The 14,914-nt window shown below is 54.7% G+C and overlaps 1 protein-coding gene across 1 annotated transcript in view; it reads right to left on the bottom strand.

Moving 5' to 3' along the window:
* The window catches only part of CYSTM1 (cysteine rich transmembrane module containing 1), a 67,677-nt gene that overhangs the window by 32,567 nt on the left and 20,196 nt on the right, over nucleotides 1-14,914 (bottom strand). The gene's annotated exons all lie outside the window — the stretch shown is intronic.

The following is a 14,914-nucleotide window of genomic DNA, read 5'->3' as shown; positions in this document are numbered from 1 at the left end:
AGTCCCATTCCTGTGCTGGAAATCCCATGGGACAGCATGTGGGCATCTCTCCTTGTAATCAAGGGCTGTGCCAGCCCCTTCCCAGCCAGCCCCCCCTGCTGCACACTGACCTCATCTCCAGATGCCTCAGCAGCAGTTTAGCAGCTCAAGGGCACAGGAAAAGCCCACCTCTGTCTTTGCAGGTGTTTAGGTTTGTTTCCAGCTCTGCCTTTCCCCCTCCCAGCAGCAGGACCCAGGTAATTTCAGCCTTGGCTGTGCTGGAGGGATTTGGCTCAGCAGCTTCTGTGCTTGAATTCTCCTTTTCTGTGGGAACAGCATCACTGTGGTGTCACACAGCTCTGGAAAAACCTCCTGCTGCTGAGACACAGGCACAGAAAGGTGATGGAGGGAGGTGAAGGCTGAAATCACTCTGGGATGTATCCTAAGGAGCAGCTGAGCTTTGCATGAGTTTAAACTTGCCAAGAGGGAATTTGGATGTGCAATCCTGACAGCATCCCACAGCCACAGGAGCCCTGTGCCCGGCTGGGACAGGGCAGGGGACAGCCCAGCTCTGCAGCAATGCACTGGCACCCTCTAATGACACAGTTATGAATATTCAGGGGCCTCTCCTGCAGCCCATCCTGCCGTGCTGGAGCTCCTGCAGCTCTGCTCACAGCTGTTCTGGAGCCTTTGGTGGGGCAGGGCTCCAAATCCACAGCTCAGCTCCCTTTTGGAGCTGAGTTGGGTGCAGGCACCAGGGAGGGTTTGTGGCTGTGCCTTGCTCTGCCAGGTGAGCTGCCAGTGAGCTCTCTGATCCCTTCCCTCACCCCAGCAGCAAAACCAGCTGGGTTTGCCCCTGCCCACTGCCACAGGAGGGCTGGTGAGCCTCTGGCCAGGGCCTGTGGCCCAGTTTTGGCCCAGGCTGGCTCAGGAAGTCCCTTTGCTCCCCCTTGTGCTGCCCCAGAGGCTCTGGCACATTTTGCCAGCTTGGTCACAAAGCTCCAACCTCTCCTTTCCAGCCCACCCTGGGGCAAAGCCAGAGAATGTGTCCCTGAAATGGGATCACAGATCATGGCATGGCTTGCATTGAAAGAAGCATCAAAGCTCATCTTGTTCCACTCCCTTGCCATGGCAGGAACACCTTCCACCATCCCAGGCTGCTCCAAGCCCTGTCCAATGTGACCTTGAACACCTCCAGGGATGGGGCACCCTCAGCTTCTCCGGGCCTCACTGCCCTCACAGGGGAGAATTTTTTTCCAATATTGAATCTAAATCTCTCTTCTCTTAGTTTAAAACCGTTCCCCCATGTGCCATCACTCTGTGCCTGTGTAAAACATCACTCTCCTTGTTTTTTATAAGCCCCTTGAGGTCCTGGAAGGTGACAATGAGGCCTCAGCTCAACTCCATCCCAAATGATGCTGAACCTGGTGAGAGCCTGAGCTGCACCATTGTCCCCTTGGTGACATTGTGCCATGGCCAGCAGTCTGGGTGTCCAGCCTGGCCTTCACACAAGCACAGCAGGGCACAGAAGCCCAGGGGAGGGGAGGCTCCTCTCCAGCCTCCCCAGCCCCACTGGGCCTCGCTGCCTGGCTCTGGGAGCCCAGTGCAGCTCAGTTTGCTCTCAAGGATGCTTCAGCCCTGCTCAGCCGCCTCACAGGGGCTGGTGGCAGAGCTGCCACGATGGCACAGAGAGGGCAAACACAGCCAGCTCCTCCCTGCATGTTGTGGTGGTTGATAAAAGGCTTTGGTGCTCTGGAGCTGAGGTTGCCTTTGGGAGGAGCAGGGCAGCCCCACTGCTGTCCTGCCAAACTCGTGGGCAATGTCAGCACCTTCCCACCTCAGCTGGGAGAAAGGGAGAAAGGGAAAAGGGTGGGGAATGGCCCTGGCAAAACCAGGACTGTGGATCTTGTACAAACAGCCCAATGTGATCCTGAGCAGTGAATCCACAGCCTGAGCAGGGCCAAGAGCTGCCAGGGGAGCCTTTGTCTCCTCTGAGAGATGTGAGGGCTGAGCTCTGGTCCATGTGCCATCCCTCCTGGCCTGCAGGAGATGCCCAGGGCTGTCACCCTGCCAGATGTGCCCAGAAACCTCCACCTCCAGGGTGGGTGAGTGCGGGGAGGCTTTGGGGATTTACAGACAGGAGCAGAGGGGTAGGATGGGATGGGAATGGGGATGAGACAGGAACAGAATGGGTATGGGATGGGGTGAGGGATAGGGAGGAGGATGAAAGGGATGGGGACTGAGGTGGGCTTGGATGAGGTAGGGAAAGGGATGAGATAAAGGTGGGGAGTGGGATCAGGATGGAGAGGAAAAGGGGAAGGAGGTGGGATAGAGGTGAGGAGGGGAAGGAATAGGCTTGAGATAGAGCTCATAGACAGGGCTGAGGAATGGAGCTGTGATGGAGCTGGGGAGAAGAAGGGAATGGGAAAGGGGAAAGGGGGAATCAGCTCTTGTTCAGACAGCACACGTTCAGGCAGCAGCTCCTGCTAGCTCAGCCCCATTGGCCACAGCAGCTTTGGAGAGCCCTGAATGCTTTTCTCTTCTGCTGCTGTCCCAAGGGGCTGTGCTGCTCTGCCAGCCAACTGTACCAGCAGGATTTTATTTTACATTTATTTTCCTAATGGCTTGGGTGGCCTGAAAACTTGAGCAGTGAATTGTGACTGCTCAAGATTGGGTAAAAATCCACACAATGGCTGTGCACTGCAGTGTGGCACCAGGGATGAGTCACTGAAATTGCAATTAGGAAAGAAAATAACAGTGGGTTTACAAGCTCCTTTCCAGGAGCAATGCATTTCTCTGGAATTACAATGGCTCCTTAGAGTTGTTCATGAGACACTGCTCCACATCAAAAAATACATGGAACTGGAGGAAGTGGTAGCTGATGTGAAACAGTTTAACAGTGAAGGGAGGGAGGAAAAACAGCATTAATTTTTGCAGTGACAGCATTGGGAGGGGCTGTGGGGTGAGCAGAGGAAACCCCAGCAAACGCCAGGGATGTGGGACAGTGGAGCTGTGCCCACATGGAGCCCAAGGTGATGCAGGAGTCTGGGCAGAAAGGGCACACAGGGAAGGAGGCCCTGGGAGTGACAGGGGTCCCACAAGTGCCCCCACCTCAGCTTGCAGAACCTCACTGGAGAGAACCTCTCAGCAGAGTGCAGCAAACAAGGAAGGTGCATCACCCTTGGATTGCTGTAGCCCTGGAAAGCAAAAGCCAATCTTTTGTTTGTCTCCCAAGAGCTTTATTTTGGCTTTTGTCTGAAAGGTACAGGCTGTTTTGCAGTGAGCAGGGGTGTAAGGCACTGGGCAAAGAAGCTCCATTGGCAATGGGCACAGATTTAATCCTTGTGCCTTGCACCAGCATCAGGTGTCAGCGAGTCCTGGGGAGGGGCTGACCACAGCCCTCCAGTCCACGTGGTGCCAGCAACATTTCTGCCTTCTGTTCCCTCTCTTCCAGCCGCCCCAGCTCCAGGAGGAAAGGCCAGCAGCTCCCAGGGGCTCAGCCTGGCTGGGGCACAGGGGCTCCTGTGCATCCATGGGGCTTGGCTTCACTCCCAGGTCAGCAGCTGCACAAGAAACTCTGCAAAACCAGGGCCCTGGGGATCCTGATCACCTCCTCCACCCCGGGAGCAGGGCAGAGAGCTGCTCCTCACCCTCTCCAGGCCAGCAGCAGGCACCAGCCAGCCCTCACTTGTGGGCTCTGAACAGCCCTCATCTGCTTGGATTGCCATGTTTAATGATTTTAATTAAACACAGAGGTGTTCCAAGGTGGAGACCAGGCAGATTCTGCTGCTGCTGTTGGGAAGCAGAGCCCTGCCTGCTCTCTGTGACCATTGTCCTGCACTGTCACCATCCCCAAAGTCACAGGACACAGCACCAAGAGGGAGCCAGGGCCCACGTGCCATTTTCCTGTGCCCTGATGCTCCTGAGCAGCCTCACAGCCAGTCCAAGGTGTTATCAGTCCTGACTGTCCCAGGACTCCCAGGAGTGTCAGACCTGGTCCCTGGCTGCAGCCTGGCTTCCTGGGGAGCAAGGTTTGGTCTCCTCAGCTTCAGTGACACGAGGGAAGACTCAGTCCTGGTCAGCACAGGGTGACATTCTGGAAACAGCTGCCATTTGGCTTTGGGAGGTGAAAACACAGAGGGTCCACAGCTGGTTAGACAGGTTTGGGCTAAAAACAGCTTGTGAGAGAGACTGCAGGGTCAGGTGCCTCATCCTGAAGGTCATGAGTGAGACAGGAACTGTAGACTTCAGAATCCTGGAGGGAAGGAGGGTGAAAAGCAAGAGCACAGCCCTGAACTTTGTGAGAGCAGACCTCAGCCTCTTCATAGGTCTGCTTGTAAGAGTCCATTGGATGAGGTAGAGAAGTACCCAAAGCCCACAGGAAAGCAAATGTCACTCCTGTCTTTAAGAAGGGCAAAAGGAGGATCCAGGGAACTACAGGCTGGCCTGCCTCACCCCGTCCCTGGAATGGGAGCAGCTAATCCTGGGTATCATTTCCAGGCACATGAAGAACAAGAAAATCATCACTGTTTGATTCCCCACGTGGAAAGTCATGCCTGGGGTGTGTGTCCAGTGCTGCTCTTCCCAGCACAAGGAGAGACTGGAGGAACTGGAGACAGCTCAATGGAGAGAGCCCCAGAGGGGGTGCAGGGACTGCATCACGTCCCATGAGAGAGCTGGGACTGTCCAGCTTGCAGAAGGGAAGGCTCAGGGGACCTCACAGTGTGTATAAACACCTGAAGGGAGGCTGGAAAGAGGAAGGATCCAGCTCTTATCAGTGGTGCCCAGTGACAGGAGAAGGGACAATGGCACAGATGGAGACACTGGAGGATCCCTCTAAGTACCCAGGACTTATGGAGTCTCCATCCTTGGAGGTATTCAAAGCCACCTGGACAAGGTCATGGCCAAGGGGCTCCCATGGCTGAGTGGGGTCAGAGCAGGTCCCTGCCAGCCCAGCCAGTCTGCAGGTGTGTGATTCTGTCATGGGGCACAGAAATCCCAGGGTGAGCTTGGGGCAGGTGGGACAAGGTGGGCTGGAGCAGGTGCTGCTGGGTGCCCATGTAAAGGACAGAAATCCTGCAGAGGTTCCCAGCTGTCCCTGGAGGTGGCACAGTCACAGAGCTGCTCAGTTTGCTGGTTTTGGTGTTGAGCCAGGACACACAAATGCCACCACGTGGGCACCAGGGGTGTCCTGCCCCCATCACCTGGGCACCAGTGAACACCAGGACTGAGCCCAGCCAGAGAAGAGCAAGGTAAGAACAGCACAGTTTGCAGAATAAGCTGATTTATTGTATGGGCCAGAAGAATGCTAAGTACTTAAATAACTGCTTTAGCCTATGTTTAAACAGCTACAGAGCTCCTTTGAATTTTCAGAACTGCTGTGAGCTGAGCTGCTCCTGGGGGACACAGGGAGTTTGTTGAGCTGGCTGAAAGACAAATTAGAGGTCAGCTTTGGGCAATTTTATTTCACAGTCCTGGGCTGGTGCTTCACACACACACACACACAGGGATATTTCATGTGAGCATCTATCTGAGTGCCAGCAGCAGCACACACAGAAATGAAGCATTGTCAGCCTTGCCCTTGATTTATGAGGCTTTGAGGCAGCCAATTCCTTCCTGCAGAATGAAAGCTCCTGGCAGAGCAAAGGTGGATAGGAAGGGTCACTCCTCCTTTCGCTGTCAAACCAACCCACAGGTGACAGCTCTGCACCCTCCTGAGTGTGGCCACTGCCACCTAGGGGGCTGAGCTGGGGAGGAGAGAACATTTCCAGCAGGGATTGGTGGAGAGAGGAGGGATGTGCACAGGGGCTCGGACTGTGCAGCCCACACGGGGAGGGAGTGAAGGGGCCGGGGGTCCCTGTGCCTGCCTGCAGCCCCTCCGTGCCCTCTGCCCTGGGCAGGAGGGAGCTCCCGGGATGCTCCATCCCAGCAGCACATCTCCAACATCTGCAGGGTCCCAGAGCGGGGACATCTTCCCCCTTCATTCCCCCTTATTCCTTCCTCACTTTTGCTTTGCATTTCCTCTTTCTGCCCCTCTTGTGGAGCAGAGCAGGAAAAGTCACTGCAGATGTGCCAGGGGAGCTGAGTGGCACGACCTCATCATTAAAATGCCTATTTTATGCTTAAAGAAATGTCCAGCCTGGATTTTGATCCAGCTGTGGATATTTTATGGCAGATATTTTTCTGTCATATTCCCCTTCTCCCCCCCACCCCAGCAGCTGAAGCTACAGCACTGGAATCTCTAAGATGCTTTTTTCTAAGGAAAATATAATGGCACTGTAAGTATTTTATAGCAATTAAAAAGAGCAGTGAGTTGCAGCAGGAGTTTCAGGAAAAGCAGGGTTATAAAACCTTTTTTCTGCAGCGCCTCGGGGGTAGCTCGGCTGAGCCGTCACTGCAGCCTCTGGGCACTGGGGAGCAGCTTCAGGGCTCCCTCTCCTGCCTGCCCACCCCTCCTCATGCGGCTCGGGGCAGCTGAAGCCCCCTGAGATCTCACAGGGACACATTTTGACTCAGATTGGCCGGAATACAAAGGCTGGTGGGGAGGGGACTGTGGGGAGCATCCCCAGCCGGGCCGTGCCGTGGGCTGGGCTCGGATGGAGCCAGGGCTGAGCTGACACGTGGGCAGCAAAGTAGGCCAAGAGCTCAGCTCCAGGCTGGGCACGGATGGAGTCAGGGCCAGCTGCGGGCTCTGCCGCAGGTCCTGGCAGGGAGCAGGGATGGGGAACACCCCTGGGAGAGCGGGGCTGGCGCACAGGGACTGCCCTGGCCCGGGCACAGGTGCCCCAGGGGACATCCCAGGGGGAAGGCGGGCAGAAGGGAGAGGAGGAAATCCCGAGAGCCGCCCAGGAGTTACCACCAGAGGGCACTTAAATATTGCTCTGTGAACAAATGGTGTTTCCTAGCGAGACGCCAGCTCCGGATTGCCTGACAATGCACATCTAAGCCTGAGTCATTGCTGGCACAGAAAGCAAAGGAAAGCTCTCAAAAGGCATTTGAGAAGTCATGCATGAATGGGAGTTTACTAGCAGGGCACAGAGGATTGAACTTTTCTTTCAGCCGCTTTCAGAGGGGTCTGCCAAGGGGTCTCCACCCTGCCGGGGGCAGCGAGGTGAGCGGAGCCTCAGCAGCCCCTGAGCCTGCGATACCCGCGGGGCTGGCACCGGGCACGGCTCACGGTGCCCTGCCTGCTCCTCTGGGCAGCGCTGAGACAGGGCTACAGCCCTGCCAGGACCTGCCTCAGCCCCGCTGTGCTGCTCACCCGGAGCATCTCTGCCCTGCTGTGTGGTCCAGAGCTGGGCACAGATGGAAACGTTCTGGGTCATCTGGGAAAAACTGCAGGGAATGGGTGAGGAAGGAAGCTGTAGGATTTGGGTGGGTGCCAAATAAGCCATGGACTGCAGGGGGGGAGGACAGCCAGGTAATGAAGGTGGAGAACCACTTCACGAGGATGGAGAGAACAAATTCCATGCTGGTGTTGTCACAGCACTCTGTGCACAGCCCAGGGTGTCTCAGAGAGGCACCCGGGGGCTCAGGGCAGGATGGGGGAGCTCATCCATGGCAGCTCTTGGTGCCATGCTCGGGGATCTGCTCTGAGCACAGAGCTTCATGAGGATCCCGGGGCCAAAGCAGGGAGAGCTGGGAGTGCTGCAGGTGTGGGTGATGGGGAACTGAGGGAGGGTGGCCTCTGGGGAGGAAAAGCTGACTGCAGATGACAGAAAGCTTGTGCTGTGCTGGGAATGTTAGTGACACCTGCACATACCTAGAGAAAATGGGTTTAACCCTGCAGGGAGAAAAGGGGCCCCAAGGGCTCACAGGAGGATCCCTATGCCCTGAGAATCCCACCTGGGTGAGCCCAGGGTGGTGGCAGGACAGGGACAAGGCTTGCTTTATGACGGGGCATCTCCCAGCATCTCCTGGGATCATCTTCAAGCAAATTCTGCTGCCTTTGGAGCAGCCAGAGGCAAATCCTGGGCTTTGCAGCAGGGTCTCCCAGGATGAGTAACACGAACCCTCTGTCCTTGGGAATGGCTTCCAGGGCACGTGGAGAGGATTGAGGGGATCCCTGAGTGCTGCAGCACGTGAGAGCTTCTGTCTGGGGGGGCATGGGAAGAGCAGAGATGGTGTGGGAGGCAGTGGGCTCCCATCCCTGGGATTCTCCCCTCAGACCTGCCTGGCACGTGCCCCCCTCACTCCAGCCAGGGCCACTGCCTGTGCCAGGGCTGGGCTCCCTCATGCTCTCAGGTTTGGCTGATTATTTGCAATTAGCACTAATTAGTGTCTCTTTTGACAGTGCCTTGTCTCTGCTTTCCCCTGCCTTGTCCCTGCCCCATCACGCTCTGTGCTGGGCCCGTTTCCTCCTGAGGCAGAGGAGTCAGAGGGGGAATTTGGGGCTCCAGGGGGAATTTGGGGCTCCAGGCTGCTCCCCTGGAGGAGCTGCCCACAGGGGCTTCACTCAGGGGGTGTCTGCTGCTGTCCTGGGGGCTCCCTGGTTTGCCCCAGGTGTGCTGCCCAGGCTGTTGTGGTTCTGGTTCTCCAAAACCAGATATTGAGAGTGATATTATGGGGTGTCTTTGACCACTGCTGGCAGAACGGGGCTGTGGGGGCACTGCTGGGCAGCCCTGCCCTTTCCCAGCCCCCCAGAGCCATCCCAAGCCCATCAGGGGGCTGAAGCCATAGGGCTGGTGGGCACAGGGTGGCTGGCACTGCCCCTGCTCCTGGCTCTGCAGGTGCTCAGGGTGTTGAACCCTGCTGGGAATTGGTACAAGAGAGCAGACAGGAACATTTAAAGCTGTCCCACTCTGTGCAGGAGTGAGCTGGGGGGCAGTGAGAGGGACAGGAGAGAAGTCCTGCTTCCCTGGAAATGAGCCCAGGAGAGACAGAGAGGAACCCTCAGCCAGGAAGGATGTAAGAAACATTGTGAAAATAACACATCAAAGAATCACAGGGTCACAGAACGTGCTGAGTTGGAAGGGACCCACAAGGATCATCAAATCCAACTGCTGGCCCTGCACAGGACACACCAACAATGGCACCCTGTGCCTCAGGGCATTGTCCCAGAGCTCCTGGAGCTCTGTCAGGCTTGGGGTTGTGACCACTGCCCTGGGGAGCCTGGTCAGGGCCACCACCCTCTGGGAGAACAACCTGGGTCTTGTGAATGCCAGAGAGAATTGTCCACTCACCCCACAATATTTTAGAGCTGATTAATCTAATAGGCTGCACAGGAAAGTGTTATCACCTCCACCTCCCCAGGCTTGGAGCCTGATTGCATCAAACATAAATCTTGTAAATGGATTTGTACTTTTCTCTGGGATTTATTTTAAAAAATTAGCATTTTATTTAATCTCGCAGCCATTCAATGTGTCAGGGAGAGGTGGAAGCTCTGGGCAGAATTGAAGTGCATTGCATTTGGGCTGGGGTCATTTTGATGGGCTGCAGCCTTGGCAGCAAGTGTGGTCTGCATGCACTGATGAGAAACCTCTGGGCCAGCCAAAATCAGTTGGGAAACAAAAGGAAGGCTCTGTTCCTGTCCAGGCACAGGTGATGGTTTTATTTGGGGGTTGTTGGGTTTGGACACAACTTTGGTGGATCTTTGTGCTTGTGGGTTTGTATGTCTGGTTGGAAGAAGAGCTCAGGACTGCCCAGGAACTGCTGAAATCCCCAAATCCTTTGTGCTTGGCTGGATTAGAGACCTGAAAAGCTCTGATATGTATTTTTTCAATACTCACAACAGTGTGGTTTGGTGCTTAGTAAATAGCTGTTTGACAGCAGAACTCACAGCAGTTGGCTTCACTCATCCTTTAGAGATGCTGGAATTGGAGAAAAAGATTTAAAAGGCAGAAAAAGGAAAAGGATTAAAAAAAAGCTGAAAGGAGGCAGAGTCAGAAAAGACACAGGCACCTTAGGAGAGCCAGATCCAGCTGCCAAAGGTCAGGAGGTGAGGGCAGGGAGCCCTGCAGGTTGTCAGGGGTTGGAGGGTGAGACCTGCTGGTCTCTGATGTTTGGAGAGCCAAAATCTCCATCTCCTCTGACCCCCCAGCCCAAACCTTTCCTTCCCTCTCCACATCTTCCAGGGACACCCTGAGTGAGCTTAGGAGTGCTGGGTTTGCACATGGCTTGCTCAGGATTGCCTGCTAAAGTGAGTGGAAAACCAGTTTTTAAACGAATTTCAAAGCTGTTTAAGGCAAAGGTTCCTGTGGGGACATTAGGTGAGAATCACCACATTGTTTTGAGCAGGAAATCAGCTTTTCTAGAATAGACAGAGAAGCATTTTGCAGCCAAGCTTCTTTGTCAGATATTGGGACTTGGCTCCACCCTGGGCTGCTTCCTGCAACCTCATGGAGGGATTGTCCCTGAGCCCCAGGATCACCCTGGAGACCTCTTAGGTGAAGGAAAGGTGCTGAGCAAAGCCTTGGCTGGTGAAATATGAAATATAGGGGTGGAGAGACAGGGCAGAGGCAGAGCCTGAGCTGACACCAGTGGGTGTCCCCTGCTGACACTGGCTGCTGTCAGAGGGGCTGTAATTAATTACTATTAATATTCTACTTGAGCTCAAAGCACACGTGCTGGGCACGCACAGGAAGCAATTATTGTTATTATTATATGAGTGATTCCTTTCAAAATAGCAGTGTCATTAAAAAAAAATTGCAGCTAACTCCTCTTTTCCCCAGGGAGCAGGTCTGTGGAGGGCTCACACGTGTGAAGTGGCCTCTGCTGTGATGTTGCTCCACAGATGGTTGGTATTTTTCTGAATCACTGATTCCCATTTTGTGTCAAGGATCTGTCTGGGCACAAAGACCTCAGGGGGCACAACTGGAAGGTGAAAAAGCCAAAAAGCCACTTCTGTTCTGACTGAAGGGGGGCCCCAAGCCAGCTCTACACCAGAGGGGCCCAGCACTGCAGTGCCTTCCTCATGCTCCTCTTCCTCAGGCACAGCTCTCTGGAGAGGCTGAGAGGAGCATCAGCTTCACCAGCAGTGCTGGGCTGGGTGCCTCACTCAGCTCCAGCAGTCCCAGTTCCCAGCAGGGTCTGTGTGTCTGTCTGCCCATTGCAGGGCTCAGGCTGCACCTTTCCTACCACCTGCAAGGGGGTTTGGGAGCTCTGCTCACCTGGCAGGACCTGACCTGCACATGTTCCTGGCAGGACTGGGCTGAGCCTTAGGGTGAGCTGTGGTGCTGGCCCAGGAGCCATGAGAAGCCTCACTGGGCACATTTGTGGTATGAAGTGAAAAAGAGTGCTAGAAATTTATCCTTTATCTGGCTGCCTGACTCATCCCTGGGAGACTGAGATTTCCCTTTCAGCAGGGGCTGAACAACTGGGAGACACCCAGGTCACCAGTTCCCTAATCCTGGGGTCATCTCCTCCTGCCCAGAGGGGCTTGGGTAGCAGGTGGCAGTTTAAGGTGTTAGGAGATCTTAGGAGGCCTCCTAAGAAGCTCTTCAGGCATCCCACTGCCCATCATGGCCCAAACCAGGGCAGAAAACCACATTGCAGGGAGTGGGTCTGTGTGAGGCCAGCAGAGCTTGGGACACCCTGCCCAGTGCGTGCCCAGTCCGGTGGCACTGGGAGCTGGAGGTCTGGAAGCAGACCAGGAGGCCATGGGGAGGTGGGAAATTCTCTTTTCTGCCTGTTCCTTGTGGCTTCTCCTCCCAGGGTCAAGGCTGGGCCAGCACATGGGCAGAAAGGTCTGGGGGTGTAAGACTGACAAACGGGGCAGAGGTGGTGCCAGCAGCAGTTCCACATCGAGTGGACTTGTGCCCACAGCTGTTCTGGGGGATGGAATGTGTAATCTTCCCTCCTGCTTCCCAAAAAGCCTTGAAGGGCTGCTCCTGCAGCCAGGGATCCTTGTGTCCCAGCACTGGCACAGGGTCACCACAGGCTGTGACAGCAGCAGGGCTCAAGGTACATGGCCTGCTTCCAAACAGGATCCTTCACTCTCTGAGACACTTCCTGGGGCTTCTCCCTCCTTGAGCACCTTTCCCAGGTGTTTTGCTGTTGCCCAAATGTTGCTGCTTCAGGAGCTTCTTTAGGTTTGTGAATGTTTAGCCCTTAGCAGAGCCATGGATTTTTAAAATCAAAAGGTCATTTCTAGGTCACTGAATAATTACTATTGCTGTCCCCACTGTCACTAATTCTATCACAGAGAAGCAGCAGCAGCTTGCTGAGAAATCCTTGAGCTGCAGGCTGAAAATGAAGGGCAATTCACCACAGAAAATGCAAGATTAGGAGCACTTAGTGCCATGGGATATTGGAAGGGGAAGCAGGGCCAGGGACATCAAAGCTGGCACAGGGATTCCCTTCATCTCTGCTGCTCCCCACGTGGACTGAGCTCCCCCTGCACACGATGCCACTCTCAGAGTGCTCAGCACAGTGAGGAGGTGCCTGCAGCCCCTTTGTGCTGTGCCTCCAGCACAGGTCTGGGCTGGGGGGTTTTGGGGGCACTCTCCTTTCTTGTGCCCCTGGGCAAGGCACCGTGTGGGCACAAAGCCTGTGGGGACCTCAGTGTCTGCTGTGAGCCAGGGCAAACCCTCACAGGCCAGGGGAACCACCAGCTGGAGGGAAAGCTGCTGCTGTTCATGGAGTCTTGGAATGGTTTGGGTTTGGAAGGGACCTTAAACTCATCTTGCTCCTCTTCCCTGCCATGGGCAAGGACATCTTCCTGTATCCCAGGCTGCTCCAAGCCTGGTCTGGAACACTCCCAGGTATGGGGCAGCCACAGCTGCTCTATTGCTGCTAGAGGTTATTTTTTTGGGGAGCAACAGGATCTTTCAGCTGCATTGGATTATCCTGGGATGGATTCCCTGATTGGCAAAGTGAGGGGGAGCATCACCAGCCGGTGGGGGCAAAGCTGACTTTCCTCAGGGACCCTCTAGGAGCAGGAATTGCTCACTCTGGGGTGGAGCAGCTCCTCCAGCACTACATTGGGCCATGGACTGCCCTTGTGATGGCCAGGATGTCATTCCAGCCCTCAGCCAGTGCAGCAGGCAGAGCGTGGCAAGGTGCTTTTCCATGACCATTCCTGGGAGATGCACTGCAGGTTCAATCCATGACCGAGATGAACAGCCTCAGCTGGGGATCCTTGAGGGCTGTGAGCTGTGCTGGGTGTTACAGGCAGTGTTACTGTCTGTCTCACACAGGGAGAGGCACTTTGGCATCTCCTGCTTCCAGTTTTGGTAGGGTTCAGTCCTTCTGGTCAGTCCTGGCAGTGTTTGCTGTGGCTGTGATGGATGCAGGCTGGCTCAGGGAGGCACTTCTGGGATGAAGAGCAAAGGGAGGCACAGGGAGGCAATGTCTGTTGTAGGGTCAGCAGGGCTGAGCTGGGTTCTGCTGCTCCAAACCAGTCCCCTCCTCTTTCCCAGTGTGTTTGTGGCTCTCCCAGGGCATCACTGGCAAGTCAAGCTCTTCCAGGCATCCCTTGGCACCCAGCTTTGGCTGCCTCATGGGGACAGTTTCCCCAGCAGTCCCTGGGGACAGCAGCTGCCCCCAAAGGCTCTGGAGCAGCTGGCCCCTGGATCTGTGTCCCAGCTTGCCCAGGAGTGCAGAGCAATGGCTCCCCAAGGGTCAAACTGCCTTCCTCCTTGCCTGGCAGCAGAAATCACCCTCTGCCCTTGCCTCAGCTTTTGATTCCCAGGCCAGCTGGAATATTGGCTATATTATAAAGTTCCCCATTTCAGCATCTCTGTATTTTAGACTTGGAGAAACAAATCCAGGACAAAATAATTCAGTATTCCTTTCAGAGTTCCCATGCTCTGCTGGGTTCAAAGGGAAGCTCATAGGAGATGGATCATGCTCATGTCTATGTCTCTTGGTTGCAAATATGCATTCCTGGAAATCCAGAGCAGTCTCTCTTCCCAACACCTTCATGGCAGGACTGGGAAGGATTGGGCAGCTACCAGTTGGCTTTTGAGTCACTTCTCCATGTGAGCAGCAGTGGTGGAAGCAGCAAAAATACCTTCTCTGTTTCCCTAGGTCAGGAATGCCACCCTGGGGCATTTCTTTTTATCTTGAATAACCTACTTCAGCCAATTCCCAGAAAAATCACAGCTTCTCTGCAATGCCAACCAAACCAGCATGGAAGGAATTGCTTTGGTTGGGAGCCATCCCAAGGCAAGGCCAGCTCAGGATGCTCCATATCTGAATCACTGGAGCATTGTCCCACGCATTGAAAACAAATTTGAGCAATTACTAACCCCAAAACTTTGTGACCAGAGTTTCTGTCGGACATTTCAGTTTGGTTTTTGCTTTAAGCATTAAAATGAGCAGTGGAGACATGAGAGGGAGTGGGATCAGTGCTGAGAGTCGTTCCTGTGTGCTATAGAGTGTTGGGTTTGGAGTGGGAAATTAGGCTAAAGAGGAAGCATTTTCTTCCAAAATAGGGGCCTTTCATGGCCTGGCAAGGTGTAGAGCAGCTGTTTCCTGCTTTTTCTCAAGCACCCACCATTGGGCAGTGGGTATCAGCTTGGAGAAGCTCTGGCCCAGGTAAGTTTCCTGATGTTACTCAGACAAATGGAGCCATTTCATCAGTGTTCTCTATTCCCCCCAAAGCAGAAAGCAAATTTCTAGGAATATACTGCTCATAACCATGGGCTAGCTCACAAAGGAGATAGTGTAAATATGTTCTTCAGAGGAGTAAGAGAGAGAAGAATAATTTCTGGTGGAAACAGTGTGGTCTGATGGGTGAGCTGCTGCAGTGAGAAGCCCAGGGAGAGCTGGGCGGGTGCTGCAGGGCCCAGGGATGGATATCTCAAACCACTGAGGGAAAGAGGAGAGGGAAGGGGCAGGGGAAGGCTGGGGGAGGCACTGTCCATGTACACAGAGCAGGGTCTGGGCCCACCCCTCCCCAGCCAGCAGAGCGAGTGTGGGGTGGGCCGGGAATCCTGCCCTGAACATGAAGCGTGAAATCCATGTCCAACAAGAATTTCAGCTGGTGCATAAT

The sequence above is a fragment of the Agelaius phoeniceus genome, chromosome 15 (assembly GCF_051311805.1).
Source record: "Agelaius phoeniceus isolate bAgePho1 chromosome 15, bAgePho1.hap1, whole genome shotgun sequence".
Classification (NCBI taxonomy): Eukaryota; Metazoa; Chordata; class Aves; order Passeriformes; family Icteridae; genus Agelaius; species Agelaius phoeniceus.
This window is presented reverse-complemented; position numbering and strand designations above follow the sequence as displayed.